The sequence below is a fragment of the Lissotriton vulgaris genome, unplaced genomic scaffold (genome assembly GCF_964263255.1).
Source record: "Lissotriton vulgaris unplaced genomic scaffold, aLisVul1.2 SCAFFOLD_1719, whole genome shotgun sequence".
Classification (NCBI taxonomy): Eukaryota; Metazoa; Chordata; class Amphibia; order Caudata; family Salamandridae; genus Lissotriton; species Lissotriton vulgaris.
Window position 1 is genome coordinate 151,566 of NW_028255121.1, and position 22,197 is coordinate 173,762.

At 42.8% G+C, this 22,197-nt stretch overlaps 1 long non-coding RNA gene across 1 annotated transcript in view; it reads left to right on the forward strand.

The window, feature by feature from the left end:
- The window catches only part of LOC147659231 (uncharacterized), a 61,904-nt gene extending 49,303 nt beyond the window's left edge, over window positions 1-12,601 (forward strand). The window contains exon 4 of the long non-coding RNA XR_015307292.1: window positions 11,849-12,601. This is a non-coding gene — a long non-coding RNA (uncharacterized LOC147659231). The remainder of the gene's footprint in view (window positions 1-11,848) is intronic.
- The last annotated feature ends 9,596 nt before the right edge of the window (window positions 12,602-22,197 follow it).

A 22,197-nucleotide genomic window follows, 5' to 3' on the forward strand; every position in this document is an offset into this window, starting at 1 on the left:
TACATGGTACAGACATTTGCGCAATTGCTTGGATTCGTTCTGAGGTCAATCGCTGTCCCTCCTTCGACAAGAGATTACCTAAATAGGTAACCTCTTGGCGACAATATTGTAATTTAGAGGGTGAAACCTTGTGATGAAAGTCAGACAAGTGACGTAACAGAGAAATAGTAACTTGTTAACAAATTTCTTCAGAATCAGCAGCAACCAATAGATCATCTACGTATTGAATAAGGGTGGTACCTGGAGGCAAAGTAAAAGCGTCAAGCTGAGTTTTCAAAGCCTGACTATAAATGGATGGACTTTCACAATAGCCTTAAGGTGCACGCTTGAATCGAAAGCTTCGGCCTCCTAAAGAGAAACCAAAAATACCCCTACTTTCCTCAGCAATGGGAATGCTAAAGAAAGCGTTCTTAAGGTCAATTACCGAAAACTAGGCAGCCGAAGCAGGTATCATCGTCAATAAAGCAGTGATATCTGGGACAACAGGAAACTGTGGTACAACAATCTTATTGACCTCCCGAAAATCGATCACAAAACGATAAACAGGTGGCTGGGAAGAGTCAGTACGTTTAAGAACAGGCAAGACAGGACTATTGCATACATTTCCCCTAGTCTCTTCAACCACACCTTTCTCAACTAGATCATAAATAATAGCCAACAGTGCTCTCTCACCATCACTCGAAATCTTATACTGGGGAATGCGAGGTAGCTTAACATTAGACTTGAGGGTGACAATGTAGGGTGGGATCTGCAAGAGACCAACATCATTGGGACCTGTAGCCCAAAGATCAGTGGGCAAGGAACATAATTCAGAAGGGAGTTGGTCTCTAGACAAATATGTCGGGGAGATCAATCACTTACCTAAAGTAAGATGCACGCCAGAAGGGGAACAATGCAGTGTTGCATACAGTCTTTTCAACAAGTCCAAACCCAACAGATTCTCACCACAACCAGTCGTCAAAATAAGTGGAGCCTCTAAGTCATAAGGACCTATCGAAATGGGCAAAGGAAAAGAAACTGGGTTGCAAACTGGGGCGCCAGAAAATCCTACAGAAACATTTGTTAAGCCAGATTAAGGTGCCCCAGGGAATTTGGAGTGGATGATAGAACTCTTCGTTGCACCAGTGTCCAATTGAAATGGCTCTGACACACCAAGCGCAACGACTTCAACATAAGGCCCATTTTGGTCCACTGGAACTGAAATGACTCCCTCACTTTGTCTATGGCTGTCCTAGCTAGAATTAAAACACTGAGTCTCATCCTCCATACAATAATCGTCATTATAATAGTGTGCAGACTGAGTATTTTGCTGATCAAAACAATTCATGGAATTTTGGGGCGGAAAGGAACGTTGCACCTGGGACATTGTACCTCGCCCCCTCCCCCTTGGGGTCGACTGAAAACCACCTCGGCCTCGTGGCCCAGGCGTACCACCAGCACGCTGCAATAAAACTGGGCAATTATTCTTAAAGTGACCTTCTTCTTTACAATAGGCGCATTGATTAGGGCCCAGTGGAGGTCGTGGAACAAAGGGCTCAGGTTTCTGAAACACCTTCTGAAACTGGAGAGTCGGCTGAAACTGACGCTGAGCGGGGCGAGGGGGATAAGCCTGTTGCAACTTTCGTTTTTAAATCTTTAGTCTTTTATCCAATTTATCCTTTTCCTCCTTATCCCCATTCTCGTAATATTGAGCAGTAGCCAATATCTGGGCTGAAGAAGAAACGGCCCACAAACTTTCAGAATCCTTTAATTTATTAGAGAGTTCGGGAAGTAAATTAAATACAAATTTATCCACAAATAGTCGCTGCCCACCTTCTGTGCTCATATCTTGACCACTGTGATCAAGAAACGTTTCCTCAAACCGAGTAAAGAAGTCGGAGACACACTCATCTTTCTTCTGTTTACAGGCAGCTAACTTATCCCAATTAACGCGCAGAGCGGGCATCATAGTTTTCATTAAGGTGATTATCCTACCAGGAAGTTCTATAATTAGATTATCAGGTTTGGAACCACCCACTTGGAGTCTATCGGCGGCAACTATAGCAGGCCAATCTCCTCCTAATTCCTAGACATGGTTATCTTTCCGAATTCTAGCCCACAATGGTTGCGGAACAACATTTCCCATCAGCATATCTATGTCGGCCAAATTCCTAACACACGCATCAACAGTATGAGACAGTTCTTTGTAATAACCAGCAGGGTTCTTACGGGGGTCAGGTAAGGACTGTTTAAGGGCCAGCCCCTCAGATCTCTTCCAAGGTACATGTACCCATACATGTTGAAAATGAGCGGGAATAGCAGGATTTCCTCCCACAGGTGCAACCTCGTCCCTCCAAACTGGGGGAACCTCTCTCATAGTATAGTGTTTCAGTTTCCGTCTAACGGAAAGATCGGGTTCAGGTAAAGACCGAGAAGAAGCATGGACCTAAGAGCGACAAGTGTCTTTTCAGCATTCTCAACTTCAGGACCCACAATTATTCCTTTATCGAAGTCAGCCTGAATGTCTAGCAGATCCTGGGAAGCTAATCCCAATCCCGTATTCTCCCACTTTTGGCTAAGAATGACGCACATGGCATCAAAAACATGTCTTTGTGTTGGTGCATTCCACTGTGAAAAAGTGTCCATGATATCTTGTACACTATACTCGTGATCATTCATGATACACTTACGAGCAAGAACATCTAACACATTTTGTTCGTCAGGGCCCGGGAGTTGTCTACGAGCCTGCCTCCAAGGAGGAACAGGAGTTGTGCTCAATGACCCAAAGAAAGGGGAAAAGAAACCAGAAACGGTATCAACTATCCGTTTACAAAATGAGGGGCAGTTGGACATAAGGACAGGGGACAAGGTATTAGGCGGAGCACAAGAGGGGGCAGAAGAAGGGGTAACCGGTATAAAGGGGGTCGAAGGCAAAGGAGCCAGTGGCAAAGGAGGTGGCATGATAGGCATAACTTGAAGGGGCTGTGGTGGAGGTGCAGGGACTGGTTGAGGAACAACAGGTGGCTAAGCAACAGGTGGCGGAGCGGGTGGTATTAACAAGGGTGCATTAGCACCTTGTGCATAGGGCGGGGTAATCTCAACAAATGGGACATTAAAGGATCCTTTTTGGGGTCAATATCTTTGTCCGGAGGGGAAGTTGGCAACACCAGATAACTCTTATCCACAGCCATACGATGTCGTCTTTCTAAAACCTCAATCACATGATCAGTCTCATTGTCAGTAAACTGCTGGGCAGCCTGTATGACAGCCATGCCCTTTTCCTTTCTATCTCTCTTTGCCTGTTTAATTTCTTTTTGTTTGGCTTCCTTGAGCCAGAGGCGAAAAGAGTCAAACATAGCCGGCCGGGCTTTTCTTATAAACAATGTAGCTTCCAAATTATCTAGGATGTCAGGTTCAAAACTACCATTTTGTGGCCACTGCAGAACACCATCTTTCCTAGTATAGCGGACCCACACTTCATTAAAGGTGATGGGGCCCACACCATGTTTAGAATAGAGCTCATATGTGGGAGTTCCAGCCGGAGGAATGGGACAAGAGTCCTCCAGTTGGGAATCCCTATCACAATCACAACAGCACCAACGTCTGAACTTACTGAAACCAGGCATCGTTATTTCACTGGCCTCTTTCCAAAACATCAAGGGGTTAATCAAGCAACACAGCACAAACGTACTCACCCCTTGGCTTCGGTTATTGCAATAGTCGAATCAAAACCCAAAAACAAAAGAAGTGGGAGCTACCCACTAGTACTTAACCAAATGTCTCCTTACGCCAACAGAGGTCCGTTCTAATGTCTCGAGATACCAGTTATCACCAAGGGACCAAGACAGGGCGGCAGTCAGGGAAGCAGTTGCCAGCAGCCGTTGGAACGGAGAAGCTGCGCTTCTAAAGACCATCGGTCCACTTTCGACATACAGGGGTCGCTGATGTGGGGCGCCTCCTCCGGAATTCTCCTGCGGGGCTCCTCTCGATCCTCGGGCTCAACCACTACCTCTGAAGCCGCCCAGCGTTGGGCGCCAATTGAAGAACCGGGCCTTATGGGCCTGGCGGCGGAGGGCACGCCTTAATCTCCGAGTTCACCTGTCTTGTTGCACAGAGACACGGAACACTCTGTTGTCGTAGGAAACCGAATTTATTAGCTGCAGCTAGGCACAGTTGTCCTAGAAGTACACCAAGTATGTTCTCAGGAGACTGCCACTTTACTCCGTGGCTCACAAGCTTTTATAGTAAAAATGCAGTTGTACAAACAAAGCAAGTCAACGCCGTCTCGTCATCCTGTTTCAACACCCTGCGCATGCTACGAAAAATCTTCCGGTGGATCCCCACCGAAACCAGGAAGACGGTCACCCAGGCCCTCGTCACCAGCCGACTGGACTACGGGAACACCCTCTACGCTGGAACCACAGCCAAACTCCAGAAAAGACTCCAGCGCATACAGAACGCCTCTGCACGACTCATCCTGGACATCCCCCGTAACAGCCACATCTCTCCCCATCTGAAAGACCTGCACTGGCTCCCCGTCAGCAAGAGGATCACGTTCAGACTCCTCACCCACGCACACAAGGCTCTCCACGACATGGACCCCAAATACCTCAACAGCCGCCTCACATTCTACACACCCACCCGCCAGCTCCGATCCGCCAGCCTCGCCCTCGCCACCGTCCCACGCATTCGCAAAGCCACCGCCGGAGGAAGATCCTTGTCCTACCTGGCGGCCAAGACCTGGAACTCCCTCCCCACCCACCTATGGCTGACCCAGGACCATCTTTCCTTCAGGAAACAACTCAAGACCTGGCTCTTCGAGCAGTAGCGACCCCCCCCCCCCTCCTCCCAGCGCCTTGAGACCCTTACGGGTGAGTAGCGCGCTTTACAAATCTGTTGATTGATTGATTGAACAAGCATGCATTATGTGACCAAACAAGGGGGCACGAGATACACTTTGCTATCCCTACAAGCTCAGCAAATTTGGGATTGGGCGATTCAACATCAGATCACAGCAGTCCATGTTCCGGGGGTGTCCAACCTGCTAGCGGACTCCCTGAGCTGGTCGGTCTCATCAAACCACTAGTGGGAACTTCATCAGCCGACGCTGGACCGCATCTTTCAGCTTTGCGGACACCCCAATCTGGATTTATTGGTGACCAACCTGAACCGCAAATGCCCATTCTATGCAAGTTGGCTTCCCCACTCAGAATCGTGCAGAAATGCGTTTTTGATGAACTGGTCAAAAATATATGCTCACGCTTTTCCACTGATTCCTCTAGTCGCAAGGGTACTTTGGAAAATGCAGAAAGAACCCTGCGGCATTCTTCTCATAGCCCCCAGATGGCCTCGCCAGTTCTGGTTTACGGAGCTCCTCCTTCTGTCGGAGTGCAATCCAATTTGGCTGCTCACAATTTCGAATCTTCTTTCTATGAACCATGGCCTGATCTGCCATCCGAATCCAACTGGTGCCTGAGCACTATGAGTTTGCTAATTTGATTATTCCTCCGGACTGCAGGGAGGTCCTCACTAATGCTAGAGCACCCTCCACTATCAAAACCTACAAACTCAAGTGGAAACGGTTCTATCCTTGGTGTGAAGCTTCAAATTCAAATTCTTCATTTTAACTCTGAGAAGACAGAGATTCTACACTGTGCAGTAGATAGAATCCCTTCTAAACTTCCGCTTGAGTTTTGACCAACATCCCCTGCTACTCCATTGGCTCCCAGTAGCGTGGTACATAATCTGGGAGTCATGGTTGACAACAAATTGACATTAGAAAACTGTCAACAAAACAGCTGGAAGTGGTTTTACTCTGATCAGAGCATTTCGGAAAATCCTTCCGATGTTCTCTTAACAGAACAGAACGCTGATAGTCCGGAGCACCATCCTCAGTAAGCTGGACTATTGTGATGCCCTGTTACTAGAATCCCCGCAATATCTGATTGAGAGATTGCAGAGAGTACAGACCATGGTGGCCAAAATGGTACTAGTGCAACCACACCACTCCTCCGCCTCCCGTGCACTCTCAGATTTAAATAAACAGTGGTCCTAGACCTATTCATTGAAATAATTGACCTAATCAATCTTCATTCATTAAATCAAATATTTAAGAGAATTTCAACTGAATCTGCTCCAATTCACAAATATAATTAATAATTTTAAGAGAAAACACAACAGCCACTACAACAGAGACAGAGTAACAATGTATTTAATTCATTGTCTCATGTTTTTGAATTCATTTTGCACAATATTGCATTATTTCAGAGGTAAAAAACTGAGAAACGGTTTCCCAAAGGAGCGTGCAAAAGAGAGTGATCAGAGTGTTTAGTGAATAAAGAAGGAAAAAGAAATTCACAGTGATAATCATAACATATTCACATTACTTCTTGGTCAATAACGGTATTCTAGTTTTTTCCGTATTGAATCTACCTGGCCAAACAAGATTTTAGTAACCACTACATTCAAAACATTGTAAAGAGACATCCATGTCCTCAGTGTGCACTATGTAATGTCAAGAAACAGGTCCAAGGTAGAAATAATAGCGTCGACGTTTCGACTCGACTTAGGGCCAACCGGTCATTTAAACCTGGGGCATGCAAGTCTTCATCAGGACAAGATAGAGATGGGCAACCAAGGGTATCGATGACCCCTAGGGTGGAGAACCAACAAGGTATGTATCCTCAATCAGCGATATATACTTATACTTGAGAAGCGGCGATCCTGTGGAACCCAGGCTCGGCCTTCTTTCGCGTATTGAACACGCTGTTTACATGCTGCCTGAACGTTGGTGACAGGAGCTTGGGGTATAATCAAAGACTATTGAATCGACTAAGGTATCTCCACCCCGTTACCGGTGTAACATGGAATATTGTGCTCACCTCTTACTTGATGATTGATTCTTCTATGATTAAGGAGTATAAGTATATATTGCTGATTGAGGATACATACCTCGTTGGTTCTCCACCCTAGGGGTCATCGATACCCCTTGGTTGCCCATCGATACCCCTTGGTTACTTTTAAGTAAGGTGAGCCTCTGTTTCTTACCTCCTCCTGCACACATTGTATATATGTATATATTTCTGCTTTTGCAGATGTGCCCATGTTTACTGCTATACTGTAATATACGTATATGTATTTTCTCGTACTCTGTTTACAATGTACTTATGGCTTACTATGCACAGTTCTCGAATTACTGCTATATACTCTGATTCAAGCATGTGAATCTATGAAAGATACCCCAATACTGGAGAAGAACATAAGTTACTTACCTGAAAACTGTGCTTCTCCAGTATTGATATCTTTCATAGATTCACATGTGACTCACCCACCTCCCCTCAGAGGCTCCGCTCTTCTCCTTTTCTCTTAGGACCACACTTGTGCTAAAAAATTGGAGAGCCTGAGTCTCTGAGGAGAAGGTTCCAGAGGGTGCTGTCACCTGATTGGCTGGAGTTTGAACCATATCTAATGACTTGGACATGACTGTCGCCCTCACTCTGTCTGTCGCCCTCACTCTGTCTGTCTGTCGCCCTCACTCTGTCTGTCTGTCGCCCTACCACAGCATCACTCAGGGGCACCACAACATCACTATGCGCTACCACAGCATCATTGAACGCCACAACATCACTCAGCGCCACCAAAACATCACTATGTGCTACCACAGCATCACTATACGCTACCACAGCATCACTATGCGCTACGACAGCATCACTATGCACTACCACAGCATCACTATGCGCTACTACAGCATCACTATGCGCTACTACAGCATCACTGAACGCCACAGCACCAGTGAACGCCACAGCATCACTCAGCGCCACCAAAACATTACTCAGCGCCACCACAGCAGCAATCTGTGCAACAATTCAACAACAACTAGTTCAAATATGTTCTCTCAATGTTTCAAGCTTTATTACAAATGTCACAAAAAGATGTTAATATTTCACTTCTGTTCTTGGATTTTCGTCACAATAAAATACACTGAACATAATCTTCACAAAAGTTATTTACAAAAGTTTAAGCAATTGCCATTATAAATTACAATAACTTTTACTTAAGTATTAATTATTTAAAAAAATTGAAAGCCATTGTTATTTGTAATATCAATAATCTAAGTCACGTAAATACAACACATATTGCATTACAAATGGTATAGGTGTCACATTTGCGAAAGTTAAAACTTTTGGCATTGTAAATGACAAAGCTATTAATTTCGCTATTTTCAAAACCAACACATTAATAAAAAATGTGTCATTTACAATACCAATAGCTCAAACTTTCCTAATGCAAGACCTATTGCATTGCAAATGCTTGTTATAATTACAAGGGTGTGACAACACCACATACCACCGCATAAGCAACAAGTGCAGATTAAACCACAGGGTTCAAATAAACTCCCACACACACCGTAAGATTAAACATGTACTAAACACACACGCCTCAATAACGGGTACATCATAGAAAGACTGATGCACATAATGAAGCGGACCTAGAGAAACATGCATAGCACAGACAAGATAAAGGTCTTGATTTAGTGTTTGGTGAGCAGGGTACTCCTTCACAAGCGTGGTGGAGTACCCTGTCCAGCAAACGGATGGTCTGCCTGTAAATACATCGGACGACCATTACTTTTTAGATCAAGCAGTCTGATGTATTTTTCTCTTATTCATGACCACCAGGGAATACCTGGCAGTCGTGATGAGAATTTGTCTTCAAATGAATCCCACTTCCTGGGAGTAGATTAATCAGGGAGAAAGTTCCAAGGGTGTGAGGGTGATTAGTTATTGGTTTTTAAAAACAAACTCCAGCTTTGGAAGCTTGTTTTTGAAAAACACAAAAGTTGGTGAATGGCCGCCTAAAACATCCCCAAGGGATACAGAAAATTGTAGATCAACTTCCTATAGATGGTTGAGATTGCTTTTTCGGTCAGGGGATTCGTTTAAAAAAAAAAAACATTTTTATTAACTTTTCGTCAATCATCCTACAAACATTCAGCATAATAGGACCACCATCACCGTGGGTCCGTTGTTCAGGATGAAAATCAACATTATTCCGTATCCCACGTCCCTATCCGAGTCCCCCTCCCACCTCCCCCTCTACCCCCACACCCCCATGTCAGTGTGCCTTCTGCTATCCCTCCTATGGAATGGCATAAACCCCTTGTGCTGCAACAACCAACTCCTTCTGAGGACATACACCGCTACATCCAGGTCAGTGGATTAGTTAGCAGCTGGTCCTCCAGTGGGGATGCATCAGGCAACTTCCCCCCCTTCCCAGATGTTACCTTGTAGAGCGTGACCCACCTGCAAATGTCAGAACCGTTTTTAGTCGCCTAAATTCATACCAACCGGACCATCGAGTTGCACCTCCACCAGCTAATGGTCTTAGATTCCCCCTGCTATGTGTGTAGCGGCCCTAAAGTCATCTTTATGGACAGTCCGGATGAAAAGATAGTGCAGGCATGCCAGACTACCATGTGCTGCAGACAGGTGCGTCCAGTTCTGATACCCTCTTCCACTCTAGGGGCATTTAGGAGTATCATGAATATAGTATAGGGGCAGTTCTGTCACTCCAGTCACCCCAATGCATGTATGCTCTGTCGTAAGTGTCTTACCCTTTCACAGGATGAGTCAGTCTTGACTGGGTCTGTTTCCTGTTTCCCGACATTTGAATGGCACGCCTGAAGACTCGAGAGAGCAGTGACCCACCAGCAGGCTTTTGTGGAGCGCTTTTGTCCTGGATATAGTGTTGCATTCAGTAGGGCACCCACTCTCTTTTCTTTGCAGTTGCCTGAAGATCAGCAGTCCCAAGGTAGCAGTCACACCTGGCCTGTCTGTAAGTGCAGCTCCCTCTGGAGGCCTGACCATCAGCAATTGAGCCCACATTGTGGCCGGCTGGACCACAGGCGTAAGCTCAGACAGGGTGTTCGACACTGGAGTAGTTGTAGTCCCTCATGGACCTCTGACACAGAGTAGTTAGAAATTCAGCAGCTAAAAGCCCAACACAGGCTCTCCAGGAAATCAGTAGATTCAGACTCTGTTGTGTTAGGAATTTTGCAAATGCAACCTTGAATGGGCCTGTTGGCAGCACACAATCGTCCTACTGGGCCTCAACAATTATGTTGTCGTAGAGTTTTATTTTCTGCCTTGAACTGTTGGGAGAGTCTTGGTATCCCTCAGACTAGCTGGTCCTGCTGGATGGCTTTCCGGCTCGCCCTATAGATAACGAGGATGTGTCGGACCTTGCTTTTTCCAGGACAGCCTTGTCCTCCTGCTGGATAGTGAAACTCCCTTCCCTTTCTTACCAGACAGGCAGGCTTCTAGGCAGACTTCTAGGCTCTTCAGGACAGTTACACAGCTTCTCCATTAAGGTATTCAGCCTACAGGTGATGTCCCTTCAACTTAGATAAACTGTCAGGCTGACACCATCCCTGGTGCCACAGCAGGCACCTGTGTACTTTGTAGAGCACATTATTCCTTGGTAACAGAGGACTTTGAACTCTGGTATAAATGAGGGATAGATGGTCCCACTAGTATACACAACTGGCAGGCAGGAGATGGTGTTTACTCTGTTGCACTCTCACATTGCATTTATGCTACGCACTCCAACACCCTAAACATGCACTTGATGTTATCGCAAAGTCTGGGCACAGGTATAGAAATGGAGCATTACATGGGTGTGTCAGTAGAAAGCCACTCGACTGACCATGATGCAAAGATCTAATCAGGCTATTGATCCTTACAACAGGGTGCATTGCCATCACCGCTCTAGCTGTTAAACCCATGACAGTCCTCTGCCTTAAATGAGGGCACACTTGGTGTGACCCTCCAGGTCACAGGACCGGTCCAAGATCTCTCATAGTCCCTTGTTAGAAGTTGCACAGTACTGCGGTGGCAGAAAAATCTCATGTAATTGTTTTGCGGTAGATTTATCCCAGTAACGTGCAGTTACAGTTTTGACGCCATGTACTGGGGAGTTGCCACGAGGAACAGATTCTTCTGCTTGTCAAATCACATTCCATTCACTATTTCATAGTGTTTTTCTGCTTTTATTTACCCCTTGTTTTAAGCAGGTGGTAGATATATGCATGTGGTTGTTTGGGGGGAGATGGGCGAAGCAGGGGAGGGAAGGGGAAAGATATTTCTAACAGAGGGAAGAATTGTGTGTTTCCCACAGTTGGTAAAAAAAACAGCATAAGTCTTGGCTGCTTCTGCTGCACCGAGTCTTGTGGGTCTTTTCAGTCTAATTTTTCTGTCTGGAAAAAAAAATTGTGTCCTGTTTTTCTGCACCTGGTAAATCCAGGTGCAGAAAAGCCTAACAACTGATAATCAGGTGGAATAAAATGAACACATGAAAGTACTCCTTAGTTTCATTGCCCTTGATTCATACTCTGGACATAGTTGAGGGATTGGTCTAGGCGTAGTCCTCGCAACACACAATAGATTTGCGTGCGGCAGAGGCCAGAGCTTAAAAGTCAGGTTACCAGATACAAGTAGGTGGTAACTCAGGGCAGGGGGAAACGCCTGTTGTCCGTGGAGGGGAAATTCCCATCCTAGAAATCTACATTAAACATTAATGAAGAGTATTCTATTTTAAATATCTTTTTGGTGCCAGTCCATATGACTTTAATGTCTGCTTTTGGGATTCTATGTTACAAGTCCATAGGGTACATGTATCCTTTCTGAGCTTAATAAAATGTTGGAAATTCTACAAATCCTCACTCCTAGATCCAAGTACTCCCAGGCTACCATTCTACACTCTGCTCTGTCTGAAGAACAGCTCAACACTTTCAAAATTCTGCTTTGATATGGCTTGTAAATTATTTTTGGGGATATTTACATGTATTAACTATTTAATTTTAATACTATAGGTGATTGAAATTACGGACGAAGAAAGCAAGATTTAGCACCAGCCAACTGAATGTTAGTGCCATAAGAAGGATTATTTTGAAAAACTGAAGGACATCCAGCATTCTAAGTTTAAACAATTTCCAAAATCTAGGTTTGGCAAGGAGCTGAGGAAAGTACTGTACCTGTAAGTGAGGTCTCTAATTTTGCATTTCATTAACCCAGAGCAAAGTCATATCTGTCCACACAGCATCGGAAATAGTGCCAGAAAGACCAATCACAACATCCTCATCTGAAATATTATCAGAAAGATAAATTGCCTCAGCATGACAGAATAACGTTCATCTAAAGCACGCATGATCTAAAGCATCATGTAATTCCAGAGAGGAAGCACAAACTGCATAAAAGAAAGATATAACAAAAGGTTTCTTCTGCAAACCATCAAAGAAAAGACACTGAAAGAAGACTCCGAAGCTGACACGCTAACAACCAAAAGATTGGAAAATCACCTTTATTCAACAACCGTTTTTAACCAGTTTTGCAAGTTTAAGACTATCTGCCTCGGGATATAACACCTCGACCCACTCTGCTCACTCTGGCAAAAACGTTAAAAATTCACCACTTTATTGTGTTGTTCATGACCATCTCAGAATGTTTCCTTTTTATTGTGTACTGTTCTGTAATTCTATGTAAATCGCCTCAACCTTATCTGTTGTGCAGGAGTGATATTTAAAACTGTTAAATATCAAAATGGATTAAATGAGCACCGTTGCGCTAGCTAATGTAAATAAATCCTTGTCTTCAGAACTACAATCCTTAACCTTACACCAAACACAGAACGGGTAAAAGGAACTGATGTTCTGCGACTGATGAGCCACAATATTACTGTGCATGTTCTAATGTTCTCAGTTACTGCCATTACGCCAGTGCAAAAAGGTACTTCTCAGTTTAATCATTAAATATCAGACTAACACCTTATTACTGCATTGCTAAGAACCTATACAAATAGATTTGAGAAAAACTTCAGTCACAAAATAAGTTGCTGCCGGAGAGGCTATAACCAAAACACTATTATGTGCTACCAACATTTCAACCGGTGTTACAGGGCTGCATCCAGACATATTTTGCTCAATTCAAGTGTTAAGAAGATTACACACAATATCTTTTAGAGATAAATGCTGAACATTATCTAAACAAGCCCGACTCTAAAATCGGGTTCACTCTTACCGTGGCATACAAGCAAGAGAAAACTAAATGTAGAGATATTAACTCTATGAATACACCTTTTAAAAACACGGGCTTTGAGAACAATTTCAGTGTTCAAACCCGCCTCAATCAAAGCAAAATACCCCAAGTTGGGGAAAAAGTTACCTGTGCCAAAAAAGATTCAGCCATAAATCTCATCTCACTGAATTTGAGAGAATGCACACTGGGAAAATCCTCTCTCAGTGCTCTGAATGCCAAAAAAGTTTCAGCAGTAAATCTAATCTCACTACGCATATGAGAATCCACACTGGGGAAAAACCTTACCAGTGCTCTGAATGCCAGAAAAGGTTTAGTTTCAAATCGCAACTTTATCGACATGCATTAACTCACTCTGTGGAAAACCCTTATCAGTGCCCTGAATGCCAAAAAAGTTACAGCAGTAAATGGTATCTCACTGAACATATAAGAATCCACACTGGGGACAAACCTTATCAGTGCTCTGAATGCCAGGAAAAGTTTTATAACAAACAAAGTCTTTCTCGACATGTAATAACCCACTCTGTGGAAAAACCTTACCAGTGCTCTGAATGCCAGAAATATTTCAGTGAAAAAAGAGACCTTACTGTACATACAAGGACCCACACTGGGGAAAAACCTTATCAGTGCTCTGAATGCCAGAAAAGGTTTTATAAAAAAGAAACTCTTTCTCTACATGTATTAGGCCACACTGGGGAAAGACCTTACCAGTGCTCTGAATGCCAGAAATATTTCAGTAAAAAAAGAGACCTTACTGTACATACAAGGACCCACACTGGGGAAAAACCTTATCAGTGCTCTGAATGCCAGAAAAGGTTTTGTAAAAAACAAAGTCTTTCTCTACATGTATTAACCCACACTGGGGAAAAACCTTACCAGTGCTCTGAATGTCAGAAATATTTCAATCAAAAAATAGGACTTATTATACATACAAGGACCCACACTAGGGAAAAACCTTATCAGTGCACGGATTGCCAGAAATGTTTCAATGCCCAAACCGAGCTCACTCGGCATAGAAGAACCCACACTGGAGAGAAACCTTATCAGTGCCCGGAATGCCAGAAATGTTTCATTGTCAAAAACTATCTCACTCATCATATAAGAACCCACACTGGAGAGAAACCTTTTCAGTGCTCTGAATGCCAGAAATGTTTCAGTGTAAAAATCAAACTAACTAAACATACAAGAATCCACACTGGGGAAAAACCATATCAGTGCTCTGAATGCCAGAAAAGATTTAGTAACAAACAAAGTCTTTCTAATCATGCAGTGACCCATTTTGTGGAACAACCTTATCAGTGCTCTGAATGCCAGAAATGTTTCAATGAAAAACGCCATCTGACGGTGCATATAAGAACCCACACTGGGGAAAAACCTTATCAGTGCTCTGAATGCCAGAAATGTTTCAGTTTAAAAAGTAGTCTCACACGGCACATAAGAATCCACACTGGTGAAAAACCTTATCAGTGCATTGAATGCCACAAATGTTTCAGTGAAAAAAGACATCTCACACTGCATATAAAAACCCACACTGGGGAAAAACCCTAGGAGTGCTCTGAATGCCCAAAACATTTCAACTGTAAATCACTTCTAACTGCACATGTGAGATTCCACACTGGGGAAAAACCTTATCAGTGCTCTGAATGCCAGAAATGTTTCAGTGACAAAAGAAGTCTTTCTCGACATACAATAACCCACACGGGGGAAAAACCTTATCCATGCTTTGAATGTCAGAAATGTTTCAAAAACATTCGAAAAACATGTGGACGTCATCTGCCTGCAATTCCTGACGTCTGGGGCATTTTGGTGGCGGTGAGGGGGCAAATTTCCCGATTTTATAAGGAGTGTAGTAAAGCCTATTGACCACGAAAAAATTGTTCTTTTTCAGACAGGCAGGCTTTTGTATGTTTGTATAGTGTCTTCAAAGATGGTTCAAGCATGCCCTCTGCCTGTGGTGCCATGGTGAAATTGTTCCAAACCCCCTCTGCCGAAGCTATCCCAGTGTCTTCACCCTTTAGTAGACATTGATACCATACCGAAATCTCTTTTATAATGGGTGTGAAGGATTGACTTAGCCTTTCTATTTCCTCATTACTTTTTATCTCCTCACGTTCCGCTGTATGCCAAGACACCAATTGAAGATATTTAAATCTTGATAAATCTGTCCCTACCTTTGCCCTCAAGTACTCCCATGGGTATATCCCTTCCTCATCCATTAAGTCTCTCCATTTCGTAATCCCAGCCCTTTTTATAGGTACTGCCAAGGCATCGTTCAAGCAGTCCGGGGTACCAGGTGAATCCCAAACTGGAGCTGAGTCTGAATAGTACCCAATCCCACTGCTTACCCTTACCCTGTACCATGTCTCTAGGGCGGTTTTTAGTATCTTCAAACAAACCCGCTTGAAGAATCTAGGAGATCCAAATTTATACATAAAGGCATTGCTTCCCCCTTCTGCTCTCACCATCTCTTTCAGCAATCTGCCCCAGGATGAGTCGTCTGGCTTAGTAAGTAGCATGCGTAGGCTCTTAAACTGGAATGCCACTACATATAGACTAATATCGGGGAGAGCTAACCCACCTTTTAATAAGCTTCTTCTGAGTTTCTTCCAGGTCAGGCGCACCCCTTTGTCCCCCCACAAAAAACTACCTATTTTGCTCTGTATCTTATATATGTCTTTCTTAGGGAATCTTAGCGGTATTGTGGGAAACAGGTAGGAGAGCTTGGGGAGAATGACCATTTTCACTAGATTCACTTTCCCATATATTGACAATGGGAGGTTCTTTTATCTGCTAAACAAACGGTCCATTTCCCTAGTTGGTTTGTCCAGATTTAACTTAGGAATTCGATCCAATTCCCTCACAATATATATTCCCAGATATCTAAACTCCCGACTCTCAGTGCAATACCATTGATCTACGTTCCAACACATGACCTCAGTCTTAGATCTGTTCATCTTGTATCCTGATAATGCCCCAAACTCTGCTGTCAGTTCCTCGATCCGAGGAATAGCTGTACCTGGATCACCCGTATATAAAATCAAGTCATCCGCGTACAGGGCCAGCTTAGAGCTATACTGACCTGACTGAAATGTGAGATTCCACACTGGGGAAAAAACCTTATCAGTGCTCTGAATGCCAGAAATGTTTCAGTGAAAAAAGAATACTCACTACACATACAAGGACCCACACTGGGGAAAAACCTTATCCATGCTCTGAATGTTAGAAATGTTTCAGTGAAAAAATCAATCTCACTCACCATATAAGAACCCACACTGGGGAAAAACCTTATCAGTGCTCTGAATGCCAAAAATGTTTCAGCCTTAAATCTGATCTCACTGTACATTTGGGAATCCACACTGGGGGAAAAACATCAGTGCTCTAAATGTCAGAAAAGATTCAGAGGTAGTGATGGTTACATGCACCATAAGAAAACACTCCGTCAAAAATACTTCAGTGCTCCAAGTGCCAGAAAAGCATCCATTATAAATGCAATCTCACCTACATGAGCAGACGCACACAGGGAAAAAACATTACCTATGCTGTGAATGACAGAAATTCCTATTTTTTGATAGGCACAGCCTCACTAACCATAATCCACTCCATACTGATGAAAACCTTTTGAGTGCTCTGAATGCCAGAAAAGCTGCAGAGAAAAACGCTATCTCACCATGAGAAACTCCACACTGAAGAAAATCCTTATGCCATAAAAGCTTGAATCGGAAAGACAGAGTTATGCTTCATGAGAGATCCCACTCTGGGGAAAAACCTTATGAGTGCTTGAAATGCAAGCAAAGTTTTGGTCACAAATTACGTCTCACTTGTCATGAGCAAACTCACACGGGAGAAAAAAGCCTTATGTGTGTTCTGAATGTCAGATAAGGTTTAATCACGAATACAATTACACTTCACACGAGAGAATTCACACTGGACTAAAGGCTTATACAGGAGGGGAAAGCCAGAAACGTTATACTCAGAAAGGAGATCTCACGAAACATGAGAAATGCACCCGCACCAGGTAAAAAGTAAGGCGTATCTTGAGTTGCAGAAAAGCTTCTAACAACCTGACTTTACATGAGAGAACACATATTGTAGTTGCAATAGGATTAATCAAGAAATTCTTGCAGGATAACTTAGGCTGCCCGCATGCAACCTCCAAAGAAATTTCAGGCCTTGAAAATGTTTTAATTGCAACAAAATCCACAATTTGAGTGTCTGAAAGTTACAAAACTCTCAAGGTCTTTACTTGACACAGAGAAGTGTTCGTACTTGCAAACATCAACTAATTAACAAAAAATTCACAATATTAATGTCTTAAATTTTCTCCACCCAAAAGGTTTCTACTCACACTTGTTTCTTAACATATGACTGAAATCTAGATTTTCATGCTAAGATTAGGCCTAGGTGGTGTTCCTCAATGAAGAACGCGGCAAAGTGTCAAAAAAACTCAACCGCTCAACGCAGAGTTCGGCGAGCAGCAGAATGCGTTAGGGTCAATTTGAACCGCTTTTTTGGCGAGTGGCACGCTACTCCAGGATCCCAAAATGATTAGTGGTGAATTAGTGTAGGGAAATATAAAATGTATTTGAGAGCTGGACATGTTAGTCTGTTAGTTGGGTTGAAAAAGAGACTGGAGGGATAGATGAGGGAAGGTTTTGCATTTATATAGTGCTTGCTACCCCGATGAGGTTTTGAAGCGCTTTTCAGCGAGTAGCATGCTACTCCAGAACCCAAAAAGATGAATAGCTAGATCAATTATTGTCTGTAGGTTGTTTTATTATATAAATACAACTGTATGAAAATTTATAAAATTGTCTTGTAAAGTTGTATCCAAGTGGCAAGTATAGTCTCTCATAATAATGTAAACAAAGTTGGCTTGCCATCACGACTGATGTCCCGTAATATTGATGCAAAGTCAATTGTGCTGAAGTATTTTAGACTCTTGTTGAATTGTAACATCCACCTAGTAGTGTTGTAGACAAATCTTGGACCCTAGTGTAAGTTTCCCGATTCATGCCCTTATATAGGTATAACTTATTATATCCTTATATAGGCATAAGAATCATAACCATATTTATACATACTCAATGCAGTCCAAATACGGCATGGCTATTTCCACAAGTTCCTAGAATCCACAACGAATTCTTGGAGAAACTAAACTTCAGCAGTCCGGGACTTCCCCCTGCTTAAGTATTAATTTGTCCAAGAACTCATGGAGTTTTCAAAGAACTGCGAGTTCTTAGTGAGGTTATTATGTCCAATCTTATGTCAAACTCTGCACCTTCCAGGTATAAATATACCCACATCTGCTCTAGCAAACGCACAGTGGTTTGGAGCAGATCGACTAGCTACTTGCCCGATGCCCTGCTGTAGCGAGTGCCGAAGGAAGCCGACCCTCCAGCTGACGCTCTGAGAAAGACGCTGTCTTTTCTCCTGCCGAGAAATCCAGCTCCAGTGTTTCCCTTCTACCCTTGCGGGTTACTGGGAGATCGAGTCCTGAGAGAGAGATACAAGACCTCCTTCATTCTAAAACCAAGGTATGGAGCTCATTAGACCCTTAGATAAAATCTTGGATAGATTCTTGGCAAAAAATACTGAACTTAAACTATACCTCACTTACTTCTTCCCTCGTACTAGACTTAAGTTATGTACACCGGGGTAGGCGTATTTTAGAAGCACCAGTTGAGTACTTTTAGTCATTATTTATCATTATATGTATTTTATCCGTTTTATATATCTTATGGCTTAGAAACCATATCATGCTTTTACAGTATTATTTCATAATACTCTTTTTACTGTACGCAATTTACTTTATATCAAGTATTGCCATTGTAGCAATTCACTTCTCTTGCATGAGAAAGAAGACTGCTCAATAAATAACCTTTTTTATTGAAAACACCCGTCTTTCTATTTCTCTGCAAATCCTGGTGAAACGAAGCATGCACAATTGACTGAGTGAAATAGCAATTTATTGTTTCCGTGACTCTAGAGATATATTTCTTATTCTTGGGGAACAAAGTTGTCATGTTTATGCGGTTGTCAGAAACTAATCCCTTCTTGTGAATTCAAGAAAGTTTCTAGTGACCTCTAGCTAGCTGGCATTCACAATTAAGTCTAACATATTCAATAGTGACCTAGTCGACTTCAGTCCTACGTCTAAACTATTGATTATGTTATTCCAATGCGCAGAGCCTATTGGGAATATAGGAACTACACTACAGTAGGTACTGTTGTTTGTATCATGTCCACATTGTAGGCAGACACAAACGCCGAAATTGTGCACTATTTATATTAAGCATAATGTAGGTGAACATATTACAGTAACCAATGTACAAGCTGTAGTAGGTGCTTAGAAGTAGAGTGACATAGAGGGCAATAAACACTCCACTTACTCTGTCACTAGCTTAGTACAGACGAACGCCAAAGGCTTCGTACATGATGAAGCATCAGAGTGCACCCTCTTTCTGCGTCCCATGGGCATTTTGGCTTTTGTTCTACAGAAGAGGCTGCAGACACTTCCATAGCCCTTTATGTAGCTTGGATCACGTAAGAGAGATTCTAAGCGGGCATTCTTTTCTTTGTATTGGGCATGACCACATTCAAATGTGGGAATACCTTTTGTCTTGCGACTGCACTGTATTATTGACACGGGCGAAAGGGCACACAAGCAGTTAGGAGGCGCACTGATTGTATACCACCACCTGACAGGATGGTGACAGACCCCAACCACCTGCAGGGGAAACGTGCCACCTCGTTTAATAGCTGCCAGACGCTTTACTTTGTAAGCACACTGGTGGTTTACAAGGGTACCTCCGTTGGGGCACCACATGCTTTTTCCAGCATAATCTGGTGTACTTACCCTGTGTGACATGACAGCACCCACTGAAGTCTGCACCGTTGTGTAGTCTGGGACAGTGCACCTTCCCTGTAATTCTGAACTGGGCCTTGAAATACGGTACTATTTTGTGTGCCTATTTAATTCAGGTATACAAAGAATGTGGTACTACTTGTATACTAAGGTACATAATGAGATTACGTAGAATACACCTCTGCGTGCCTAATGCTGCCATTTGCATTTCAAGACCAGTGATTAATGTGGCTTTATGAAGTTCAACGCCATTGGGTGTTCCCGACCTGTCTGATACTTGCATATGGAAAAGATGGACCATTTGGAACCTAAAGATAGATAAACATATTCATAGGTCACAATTTAAGTCTGCATCTAAAATAAAACTGAAAATTAGGAGAGGTGATAAGTGAGATGTTAAAAGGCAGCCGCTTATCGAGTTGCATTTGTAAGTAGGCCTCCCGATATTATGAGATCTATTCCTGCTTCAGTCCTTAATTTCAATGAATACTTTAATACCCAGGCATGAAGTCATTGTCGAGCTGTTTAAATATCCACCTGTCTCCCCACCTCTTCCCCAATGCATCCTTAACCAGTGGCCTAGCCAGTGTGCCCTGGGCCCGAGGCAAGAAAGGAAATGTGACACCTGCCCTCTGTTTTGACTGTGGAAAACAGCAATATTTGTTCTGTGGGCCCCTCATGCTTTTGTTTGAACTGTGACAAACTGCAGTTATCAGGGTTCAGTGGGCCTTTAAGGCGTCTGGGACCTGGTGCCATTGCATCTGCTGCACCAATGGGAAGTTAATCCCCTGCCCTTAACAGCTTCTATTCTAGCCCCACTGGTGAACTGAACCAGCCAAGTACTGATCTGGCCATATCTGCAAGCATGCAGCCGCCTCCTCGACTGAAGGGATTTAAGTCACATGAAAGAAGCATGCGGGAAACAACTATTTCTGAGGCAGTCAACCAACACCTCTTCTGTACCAACCTGAATCCATTTAAAACCAGGGACGAAAAAACAGTTCATCCTCATCTCTTGCTTATCAAAAGTGTAAAACAGATTCATCTAACACTACAGTGTACCACATAAAAAAATTGTGATTCTGTGTACAAATTAAAACTAGCATGCATAAAGAAAGGGGAGCCTTTGGCCAAAATAGCCATTTTCCCTACCCATACTTCTAACGCATCTTATACAAAAAAATGCTAACTACATTGTCATCCGGAAATAGTCATTAGCGCCTACTCATAAGCAAATGACATTTAGAATTCACTTTCACTTCAAGCTTTCAAAAGTAAAATGATATAAAAGCAGTTTTGAATTTTTATGACATTGTGTAGTCTTACCAAAATTTAGAGCATCAATTTTATATGACACGCCATAGAAAAAAGGACTTCTATATATATACTAAACCTCCAGAAACATTTGATTAACCAGTTATAATGTCACGTCTAGCTTAGTTAGTTTATAGTCTTCTTTTTTAAGAGAAATTCTTTCACATTGCTACTGGATCTGCATGGCTAAACACTAATAAGGTCCCAAAGGCGAGACCTATTGGCTATGCCAATGCTTGTTATTGACAATGAGCAGCAGCACTTTTGATTAGGTCCTGAAGAAAACCGCAAACACCTCCTTGGAGGGTTAATAGGCTGAAACATGTTGACCTCTTATTAACTTTCACTCGGCTGCCCCCACTACCCTGAGCTCATTTTTGAGGTATTTAGTATACCTTTCTCTATAACAAAACATGCCTGAACTCCTCAATCACAGTGAGGTGGCTGTACCCTGTACTGTAACTAGGTAAAACGGTGGGAGGAGATTCCGAATGAGGAAGCATGCCAACTATGGTGGGTGAAGGAAATCTTCACTTTATAGGGATATTTCATCTTAGCTAGGTCTTCATTTGCAACAGTAATCCTCATAGATTCAAGGGTTTCTTGATTGTGGTAGAAATACAATCTTGATTTTTGATACCACAAGGTATAAGAAATTAGGGGATCTTTATCTGATATCTTTATCAGTAAATTATCTGAAATTATTGGACATAAACGTTTGCAAGTATTATTTCTAAAGATAAAGGAGGTTCTATATTTGTCTTTTCTAAACTAACCCCAGTGCGTATGACTACAATAACCACCGCTCTCAAATTAATATTGTGCTTGGTTTAGTGAGAAAGCTAAATGATCTAGGAGAAAGCAGGACTGCGCTTCAGTATTTTTCTTAGGAAGCTTTAAGTTAGAGAGTGAAAACACTTTTTAGAATGCCCCAAAAATTGTGATAAAGAT